We start from the raw sequence: 9,847 nt of genomic DNA on the forward strand, positions 1-9,847 counted from the left end.
AATGTGGTGAGGAAGAAAGCATCAGAACTATGAACACTCAGTTTGTGGAGGGCTCTGGAGGACGGTGGGAGCCCAAAACCCATCTGCAGAGTATCTAGTCAGACTGAGCCCCTGGCAGATCCTCTCCAACCACAGGCAAAAGTCTGAACAGCCTTACTATCAGGCAGAGACCTTTGTAATCTTGATTATGCTGGATAAAACTTGACACGTGGCCAGTTGATCACCCTATTGACTCGACCCGGGTTTGTTCAGGGGGCAAGTATCTCTTACTGGTTCCAAGACAGAAATTTCTTCCCTGGCTTTTTGAACATCGACAGGGTCTTTTCCTTCTTACTCATTATTTGTATCTTTGTAGTTGTACTACAATGATTTTCTCCTTACCACTGTAGTGTGATTTTGTTTTGTATTGTCTTCTGTGAAGCACAGAAGGAGTGGATGCATAATGACAATAACTGATACAATGGGCCATAGGAAACACAGGGCTGGGAGGTGAGTGATAGAAAGAATAAAGGGATTTCCGGAGTAAATAGTGTATATGGGAGTGGGGAGGGAGCACTAGAACAGATTGCAATTGCACAACTCATTTGAAAGGCACTGAAACCATGGGTGGGGTGGGGTGGGGTGGGAAAGCTCTAAAATCGATGTGGTAATGATTGTACAATTCTCCTTAATATGATTGAACAGTGGAACTATTGAATCATATGATATGTAGACTATGTGCCAATAAAATTACTGGGGGAACAAAAAGAGTTATCATTTAAAAAATCCAGATCTGGCAATTTTGGGGTAAAACTATTATTTATATAGTACCACCTGGGACAATAAAAATTAGTGCAGGTCTTCTGGAAGCCAATTTAGTAACCCAGAAATAATTTAAAAGATTAAAATATCCCTACACAGTGAAATAGTCTGCGCAGCATCACCTTTAATGAAACAACTTAACTGTCCAGCGTTGTTGCTAGGTGCTGTGATGTAAACTCTGACTCCGATGTACAACAGAACGAAACACGGCTTGAGTCTGTGGCGCGCGCGCGCGCGCACACACACACACACACACACACACACACGACTGCTGGCGTGTTCAAGTCCCCTTTGGTGGCTATTGTCAATCCTTCTCACCAAAGAGCTCCTTTTGCCCTGGGTGGCCCTCCACCTCATCAAGCGGGATGCCTCCTTTTTCCAGGAAGGGTGGGCCTGCTAACTGTCAGGTGGACTGTACAACCCAGCAGCTGCTCTGTGGGAGGAAGAGGAAGCTGTCTGCTCCCCCAAAGCCTGAGGCCTATGGGCCGTGGCCACGTGTCAGGATTGACTTGCTGGGAGTGGGGGAGTGGGTCTAAGATACGTTTTCACTATCAACTTTGGGAAGAAGCTCATCAGGCCTTTCTTCCTTGTCTTGCTTACTCTGGGCACTCTGCTAAAAGTTATTCCTCAGGGATGACCTTGCTGGTTCCTGAAATACTGGTGGCATAATATCTAGCACCCCAGTAACCCACCAGCCTCTGGGCACTAAAGGAGATGGATCTAACACCAGGGGACATAAGTTTAACGGATAACAGAAGGTATGGAAAATGGATGATATAATTTTAGGTAAAAGAAGCAAAAGTTTTTAGAGCTCATTAATTATGATGATGACCAGTTCACATCTAAATAGAAGCAGATATATACAAAAAACAACATTTGACCGACTAATTTCTCCCCAAATTTTATTTAGTGTCATTATATCTTGCCTTTTAAAGATTTAAGTAACAGGTGATTTTCATGCCTTGACAGCTGATCCCCTTGCCTGACCAAAAGGACAATAAATATGAAAGAACAGAAACCCAGACCTCAATAACATTGGCCTAGAACGTGATGTGACCTTCCCCTGCCTGCAACCTTCTGAGGCAGATCAAGGTTTTGAAGTGGATGGATGTAATCTGACAGCTGCTCTTTGAGCCTTACTTCAAGAACAGAATGAAGTCATAATTCTCAAGGGGTACCCGTGGTTTATTAAAAGAAATTCTTGTTCTCAGTCTGTTGGGGCCAAAGCAATTTACCCTGTCATATACCGTCCCCTTTATAGCAGAAGAGCCATCAAGAAGCCTTCTAAAGAGCTTCCCCCACCCCCACCCTGCCAGGAGTTCCTTCATCTCGTGCATCTTGGACTGCTGGTTGTATCTTGTGTCGTGGTGTCTGTCTTGTATGACTATATGCTTGCTGGATTGTCACTTGGCGATGTGTTATGGATTGCATTGTGCTATCCCCCAAACTTGTGTGGACATCCTCACCTCTGTAACTGTTAATATGATTTTGTTTGGAAGTGGATGTTTTATTTTGTTAATGGAATAATACCAGAGTTCGACCCCTACTTATTTCTGAGTTAGTAAAAGAGCAGCCTAGAATCAACGACACACATATGGAGTATGCAGAAGTCAAGGAAATCCAAGAATTTCACAGCGCTACAGCAAAAAGAGACTTCCTCCAAGAACCAGGATTTGAATTCAGACTCCCAGTCTCCTGAACTGTGAGAGAGTACATTTTTGTTCCTAAAAGTCATGTCTTGTGGTATTATTTTGTTTGACACTACCAGGTAACCAAGATACTCCAGAAACAACATGTATTATCAGAGCTTCCAGCTATTGAATATTTTCCCCTGCCAAGCGCTGTACTGAGCTTCTACATTTTCTATATGATCTGTGTGTTTTTTATGTCTTATTAACATTCTATAATTAAGTTCGATTACTTCTACTTAAAGGATGAGATACCTGAGGCACACTGAAATCTAAAACTCAGTTTGAATTTCCAAGACTAGGAAGATTCAAGACCAGGATTTAAAAGCCATGGCCCAACCCCTGCACCTCAAGGTTGAGCTGATTAAGAGACAAGTTGACATTCGGTTCTCCCAGTGAAGAGCATTCTGTGAAAATCTCCGCTGTTGTTTGCCTGAAAAACCATCATTCTTGAGAGTCATGACTACTAGTTTTGCAAAGCATTCATATTAAGTATGCATTACACTACTTAGCTTGTCCTGAGGATGAGCGAGCGGTTCACCTTTTCTTTCCTTCCTCACTCAGCATCTCTTTGTACAAGGAAATTGGCGACCCTGGCATGTACATGACAGAGGGCAGGGAAGAGGACAAGCCAAAAGAGGAAAGAAATATGTGGCGATGAATCTAGCTCATGTCCAGAGACCCAAAGGGTAAGGCCCTATGGAAATGAACTGTGAAAGCCTACCCAACAGGCCAGTCTGTCTACTCCCTTCTGGCCACCATGTGGCTTTAGAAGATAATTATCATAGGTTAATCAGGGGAGCAAACTTTCTGGGCACTCTGACAAGCCAGGCTGCCCCAGGTTTGTTCCCAGTGGATCAGGCTGAGAGGGCTCTCTGGCCGCTCAGATCAATGCAAAAGTCAGCTGGGAACAATTGGTTGGCTGAGACATCTAATGGCCTCTCTCAGTCAAGATCCAGGTCTCTTAAGACTGCTGGGTGATGGTTGCTTGCCCTTCAAATGACCAATCCCATTGTGATTAGGCTGTTTCAGTCTTCAAATCTCCTCTATCGCAAATCTGGTACTTATTTATATTCTCTAGCCCTGGGAGGGGTAAACTATTTGTGTGCCTTAGACATAGAGTATAAGATATTCAGAAAGTTAATTCTATAACGACAAAAGTTCCAGGGTTCTTTGGGACCATTAAATGGGTGTCTGTGCATGAGGGGGGAGGGGGGGGTGTCTTTTTTCAAGATCGGTTTTTGTGATATTTTTATCTTCTGGGTATAATGATGAGAAAAAGAGTTCAGGGTTTGAAGCGAGGGCAACAGTTTAAAAACCCGATGGGCACTTACCAGCTCTGTGATCCCTGACAAGATGCTTAACCCCCGTGAAGCTCATGTGAACAAGGGAGTAATTATGTGCAACTCCCAGGGGGTCATAAGAATAAACTGAGATAAAGCATATCTGAAACACCTAGGTACACACCCTAACTATAGGTTTTCCTTTCTTTCCACCACCCTCATCATCGCCACATCTTTACTTTGGATCCACCATCAGTAACAGCAGCATCAGCAGCGCACTCCCCCTTTCAGGGCAGCCATGAAAACGTCCCAACCACCGCTAAATTGCTGGCAACAGGGAACTGGTGAGTAAGTTATTTTGGGAAGTCAGGTCTTGTCAGCATGTGTCTAGCTCCTTGCAGACTTGTCTGTCAGTCATTCTTAAGCCCCTCAGATACCCAGAACTTCTCTGTCTACTGAAAAGAACTGAACCATTAATGTCCCTCAGAGAAGAAAAAGAATGAAGGGGAAGCGGCTCTGTGAATGTGGGTCAGGAGTCACCAGGGTGGTAATGACTTGGTCTGCTCTGTGTTCTTCGGCCCTCCTTGGTCTTTCCACCAAAGCCCTGTCAGGAGCCCTGCTTGGCCAGGGCGCATTCACCCTTTTGTTCTACAAATTCCTAGATATGACTCACGGAACGGTTTAAGCACGTCTCTTTTCATGTTCCCAGGAATTTTCCTCACAAGAGCAGTCCCTATCCTGAGGCAATCATATTTCTCCTTGACTTCTCTCCAGTATCAGCTTGTTGCCTGACGCCACCGCAGAGCAGATTTTTCTGTAATGTTGGGATGCCGGCTGCCTTTTCCTCCGATGGAAGCGGGGATGTCCAGCACTGATGGAGCCTCACCCACAACGAGTCATTAATTGGCCGTGCTTCCACCTCAGCCCTGAGTGCCTCCTCGAAAAATATCGCTGCTGCCCAGTGGAAACAGAGGCGACCGTGTCTGGGAAGTAATAAATGGAAGGAACCCTTGGGTCGCACAAACAGCTAAAGTACAAATAGCTAACTGAAAAGCTGGAAGTTCAAATCCATCCAGCGGTGCTTGAGTACCAAAGCTTGACAATCTGACAAAAAGAACCCTGGCTGTCGAGCACCCTGTGCTGTCCAATTCTACTGACACACGTGGTATTCAGATGAGCCAGGCTCCGACTGATGGTAACTGGTTAGCACAGTGAAAGCGCGGAAGTGGTGCTCCCATTCTGTGTCTCAGTGAGTCTACTTCTGGGAATTTATCCCAACAAAGTCAGCTGAAAATGGATCATTATTGAGTACTTACTGTATGCCAGCACTGTTCTAATTGCTTTGTGCATTCTAAATTATTTCATGGTAACCACAAGGTTACCATATTAACACAAGGAAGTGTCAATATTACCCCTAGGTTTCAGATGAGAAGCCAAGGAGCCCAGAGCTGGCGTGTCTCTGGTCATACCGCTTGAGTGTGTTTGAAGAGCCCAGACAACCTGGCACCACGGTTCCTAGGCTTGACTTCCATCCTCGCTCTGCCCCCATGTGCCGAGGTTGATTGATCCTAAACAAAGAGGGAAAAGAAGGGAAACGAAAAGGAGGATAAAATAAGGGGAGTAATGGGTTACCTTTGGCTCAAGTAGCAGAAGGAGGAGGGAGAGTGAGAAGAAGTTTTAAGGGGGAAAAAAATAAATGGATGGTAGATTATGATATCAAAAATCTGAGCCAGGGCCATTTGAACATGGTAGTCTGGTAAACCAGGTAGCCAAACCATGATCTAGAAAGAAAGGCTTATGAGTTCCATGACCAGTCTGCTTCTCACCCCCTTGGAACACGGGACTGAGAGCAGGGTCAACGTTTACCAAGTTAGTAAGGCATGTAATGGTCTCCTATAGAGTAAAGACCAGTCAACTCCATGGCGGTGAGTTTGGGTTTTTGAGATTCCTACAGGCAAATGAATAGAATGGTGTGTGTGTGTGTGTGTCTGTGTGTGTGTGTGTGTTGGTAGTGGTGGTGGTGGGGTGTGTGTGTGTGTGTGTGTGTGTTTTGTTTAGTTGTTAATCAGAATAAGGACACAAGTGCTCCAGTTCTATTATCTTGATAAACTGTCAGCGGGTTCTCATATTTCTTCCTGGCCTCTCTCCTCTGGCCACAACACGTTGATGCAGACAGATGAGTGTATTTTCATGGGAACCTTTTAATGAATAAATGGGCTACTCTCTAGAATTCTCCTAAAATGTTATCCTAGTGAATTAATTGGAGAGAAGCACAGAATGTTACCGTGGAAGAGTAATTCCAATGTGACCCATAGCAACACACATTAGAAGCAACTCAGCTTGTCTTCGGTGTCCTTCTTCCATGAAGCTCTCATAAGGTGTATGCAGCCATGGCAATCCACAACCAAGCCCACTGCCAAAGAGGGGATTCCACTCTTAGCGACCCCGTAGAACAGAGTAGAACTACTCCTTTGGGTTTTCCAGACGGTCAATCTGTTACGAAGCAGAGAGCCTCATCTTTTTCCTGGGGAGCAACTGATGTGTTTGAACCCATAATCTTTAACAACCCAATTCTTATCCCACCGTGCCACCAGGGCTCCTTTTGCAGCCATTAGAAGTGGTGACTTCAAGGACAAGGTAGTAAAATGGGAACATTCTTACTATTGAATGCAATGCTGAGAGTGAAGGAGCCCTGGGGTACAGCAGTGGTGTCATAGCTGCTTGCCCAAGGGTTGGTGGTTTGCATTCATCAGTCGCTCCAAGAGAAAGGCGTGGCTGTCTGCTTCCATACAGATTTGCAACCTGGGAAACTCAAGAGGGTGGCTCTACTCTGTCACTGTGTATTGGAATCCACTTGACAGAAATGGGTTGTTTTTGTTTATTGTAGTTGAAAGTTAAAAAAAAAGACTCTACAGAAATTACTCTTACCACCGAGCAAATACGTTTCCTTGTGAATGCTTTTTCAAAAATGCTTCTACAGTGATGCATTTAGGGGAAGTTTTGTTTCTACAGGTTCTTTTCCACACTATGCGGGCTTCCTAGGTGGTGCAAATAGTTAAGTGCAAATGACTAGGGGCTGGATGCTTAACTGAAAGTTTGACAGTTCAAACTCATCCAGAGGTGCCTTGGGAGGCAGGCCTGGTGATCTACTTCCAAAAGGTTGCAGTCTTGAAAACCCTCTGGTGTAGTTCTCCTCTGTTGTGTTAGTTACATCATCGGGTGTCAATTTGGGACTTGACACGATGAAGCATAAAGGGGTGGAGTCTAGTCTGTCAAGCGGGTCATAGCCAATGAAGCTTCTGTGTGGGCATTTCCTTCTCCTGAGGATTCTGGGAGCTCCTGTATTTTTGTCCTTGGAGGTGGGAGACACTTTCTCTCTGTGCTCACACACTAGAGACACTCTACTGACAAGACACATGGCACTATGCTGATAAACCCCATGCCCTGGGAACTGGAGGACCCATGTGGAGACTCCTGCCAGCGTTGAGATACTTCTACCACCGCTGGATCCACAAGACTTCCCACCCTCTGGCCTGTGATCTTCTTACATTGCATTGATTGCATGTGTTTCATGAGTCTGAAGAGGACTTTATAGACTGGTATCAAACATATGGGCTAATATTGGACTTATGGACTTGATCTGGACTGGGCTGGGATGTTTTCTCAATATTCAGCTCCTCATGTATATAAAGCTCTTTCTTTTACGCATATGAGAGCCTCCCTGGATTTGTTTCTCTAATCCACCAGGACTAACACATGATGGTATGGAAACAGTGACAGGCTCGGAAACCCACCGGGGAGGTTGCTATGAGTCAGCATTGACTTGATGACAGCGATTTTGGATTTTTATTTTCGGTGGATCAGAAATCTAGGCGTTGCTTTAGCTGGGTGCTTCTGGCTCAGGCTATCTCAAGGCTTTAGCTGGAATGACATTTCTAAGATCACGAAGGTGGTGGTTAACAGCCTTCGGGTCTTTGCTGGGCAGTGGTGTCAGTTCCTTGATACATGGGTCTCTCCACAGCACAGCACACAGTATGGCTGCTGGATTCCCAGAGAGAGACTCCATAAGGGAAGTCAGTTTTTTATAACCTAACCTCAGAGGTGACATTCCATTATTTCTGCTGTATTTTATTTGTTAACCAATCAGTCCGACTGACATTTATGGGGAGAGAATTCTGAAGGGAGCAAGCCTTAGGAGATGGGGATGAATGGATCCAGTCTTGCAGGCTGCTCACTACAAGTCCTGTGGAGGTCATTTGAAGCTATTCCACACTGTTACCGCTGTCACCACCAGCCCTCCCGTTGCCGTGCTCACTCCTCACTGACTATTAATGAAATATAGAGATGCTGATTTTTGTAGAACCACAGAATGCCAGACCTTGAAGGTCACCTGTATCTCAGGAATAGCAAGTGCAATGCGACAATTGTGTCACCGCTGTCCTCTCTCATATCCGTGCTAGACATCACTAATCATTCAAGCAGTTTCCCATGCAACTAGAATCTGCCCTCAGAAGCCTTCAGACCAAAGCCTTCCAATGAAGCCACTTGCAATCAGTAAAATGTGTTTTCTGTCACTGATCCAGTTCAATCTTGTCATTTCACAGAGGAAAGCTGAATGTTGCATAGGGGAAGAACTCACCCAAATTCTTACAGGTACCTGCAAAGTTGAGATTCAAATTCAATGCGACACCTCTTCTCATCAGTCACTATCCACCTTTCAACTGCCTGCCTCCGAAGTTATTTCCCAGGTCTGTTTTCTATGTATGCTTGCATTGAAATTCTAGCATTGGGTGGCTGTGTGAGGATAAATGTATATATGGATGTGTAAGTATATATATATGGATTATTTGCCATACTGTACTGATTAGAAAGAAACAATGGGTCCAGTCCATTTTCATAGGCACACACATGCACATTTTTGCATGTATAGATGTATGTGTTTACTGTATTGTTTCAGAAGAGATTGTATGAATCCCACCAGATCTTGTCACCTGACTTATTGTGGATTTAAAAGTATTGTTCTCAGGGTCCAGTAGTAGGACATGCACTGTACCCCGAGCCATGGTCTAGAATTGAAAAAGCAGGAGCCATTCGTTGGCTGTATCCCCATCACACAACACAGGGCCTGTCATAGACAGTGAATGAATAAATGCATGAGCAAATGCTTCAATGCCTGAAATCAGTATTTCCTGAGATCCCTGGCCATTAGGTATCACTTCATAATGTTTGCAATACATCTGTGCTTTATGAACTTAATATTTCTTTTTAAATTGGTTCACTTTTTAAACTCAGTTCTTTAGAAACTGTAATTTGTGTTCATAGATGGAAAAACAGATCTTTCTAAGCATATATAAATAAATGCATCTCTATTAGAAAACATCTGCAGACCATCTAGCGATCATCGTGTGTACTACTAGAAGGGAGCGCGACTGCTGTAAACAAATGAATGTGAAATCCCAGGGCCCGTGTTCCTGTTTGGGACCTCACAGATGGCTCACGAGGCTCTTTAGGGAGCAGTGGAGAGTGTCTGCCAGAAGACTTCTTCGAGAAGTAATTGGTCTCTTTAACCCCGGAACAGAGTATGGTAAAGTCTGTGAAATATCAAAGAGGGGTGGTCAAGGCAGCAATAGGCAAGAATTCAGTGAAATACCCTTTGGGGAGGCCATGCTGTCACTTTCCAGAACACGCTACTTGTCTTCACTTGTTCATCATTCACCCAACCAATTCTCAGTTATTACTGTTTGTCTAGCCCTGAACTAGGCTCTACAAAGATGAACATGGGTCAAATTCAATCATAGTCCTCCAAGAACTCACTCTCTAGTAGAGAGAAGTGCAAAAGCAAACCAAAAAATCTACGCAAACTAATAGGCACTCTGATCGAGATCTGCTCAAGATGATCGTGTGAAAACCCCTAGCGATGTCCTTACAGGCGTTACACAAGAAAGTGACCTAGGTGGCCTCTTAAAAGACCAGCTAGTCATGCTCAGAGCAAAGCAGTATGGGACAAAGGCCAGGAGAGGCGAGGGACAGTGAGTGGGACATCTGGGCGAGTGAAGCACTAAGAACCACAGGAAC

The sequence above is a fragment of the Echinops telfairi genome, unplaced genomic scaffold (assembly GCF_000313985.2).
Source record: "Echinops telfairi isolate 266 unplaced genomic scaffold, ASM31398v2 ScPeMD7_7410;HRSCAF=8448, whole genome shotgun sequence".
NCBI lineage: Eukaryota > Metazoa > Chordata > Mammalia > Afrosoricida > Tenrecidae > Echinops > Echinops telfairi.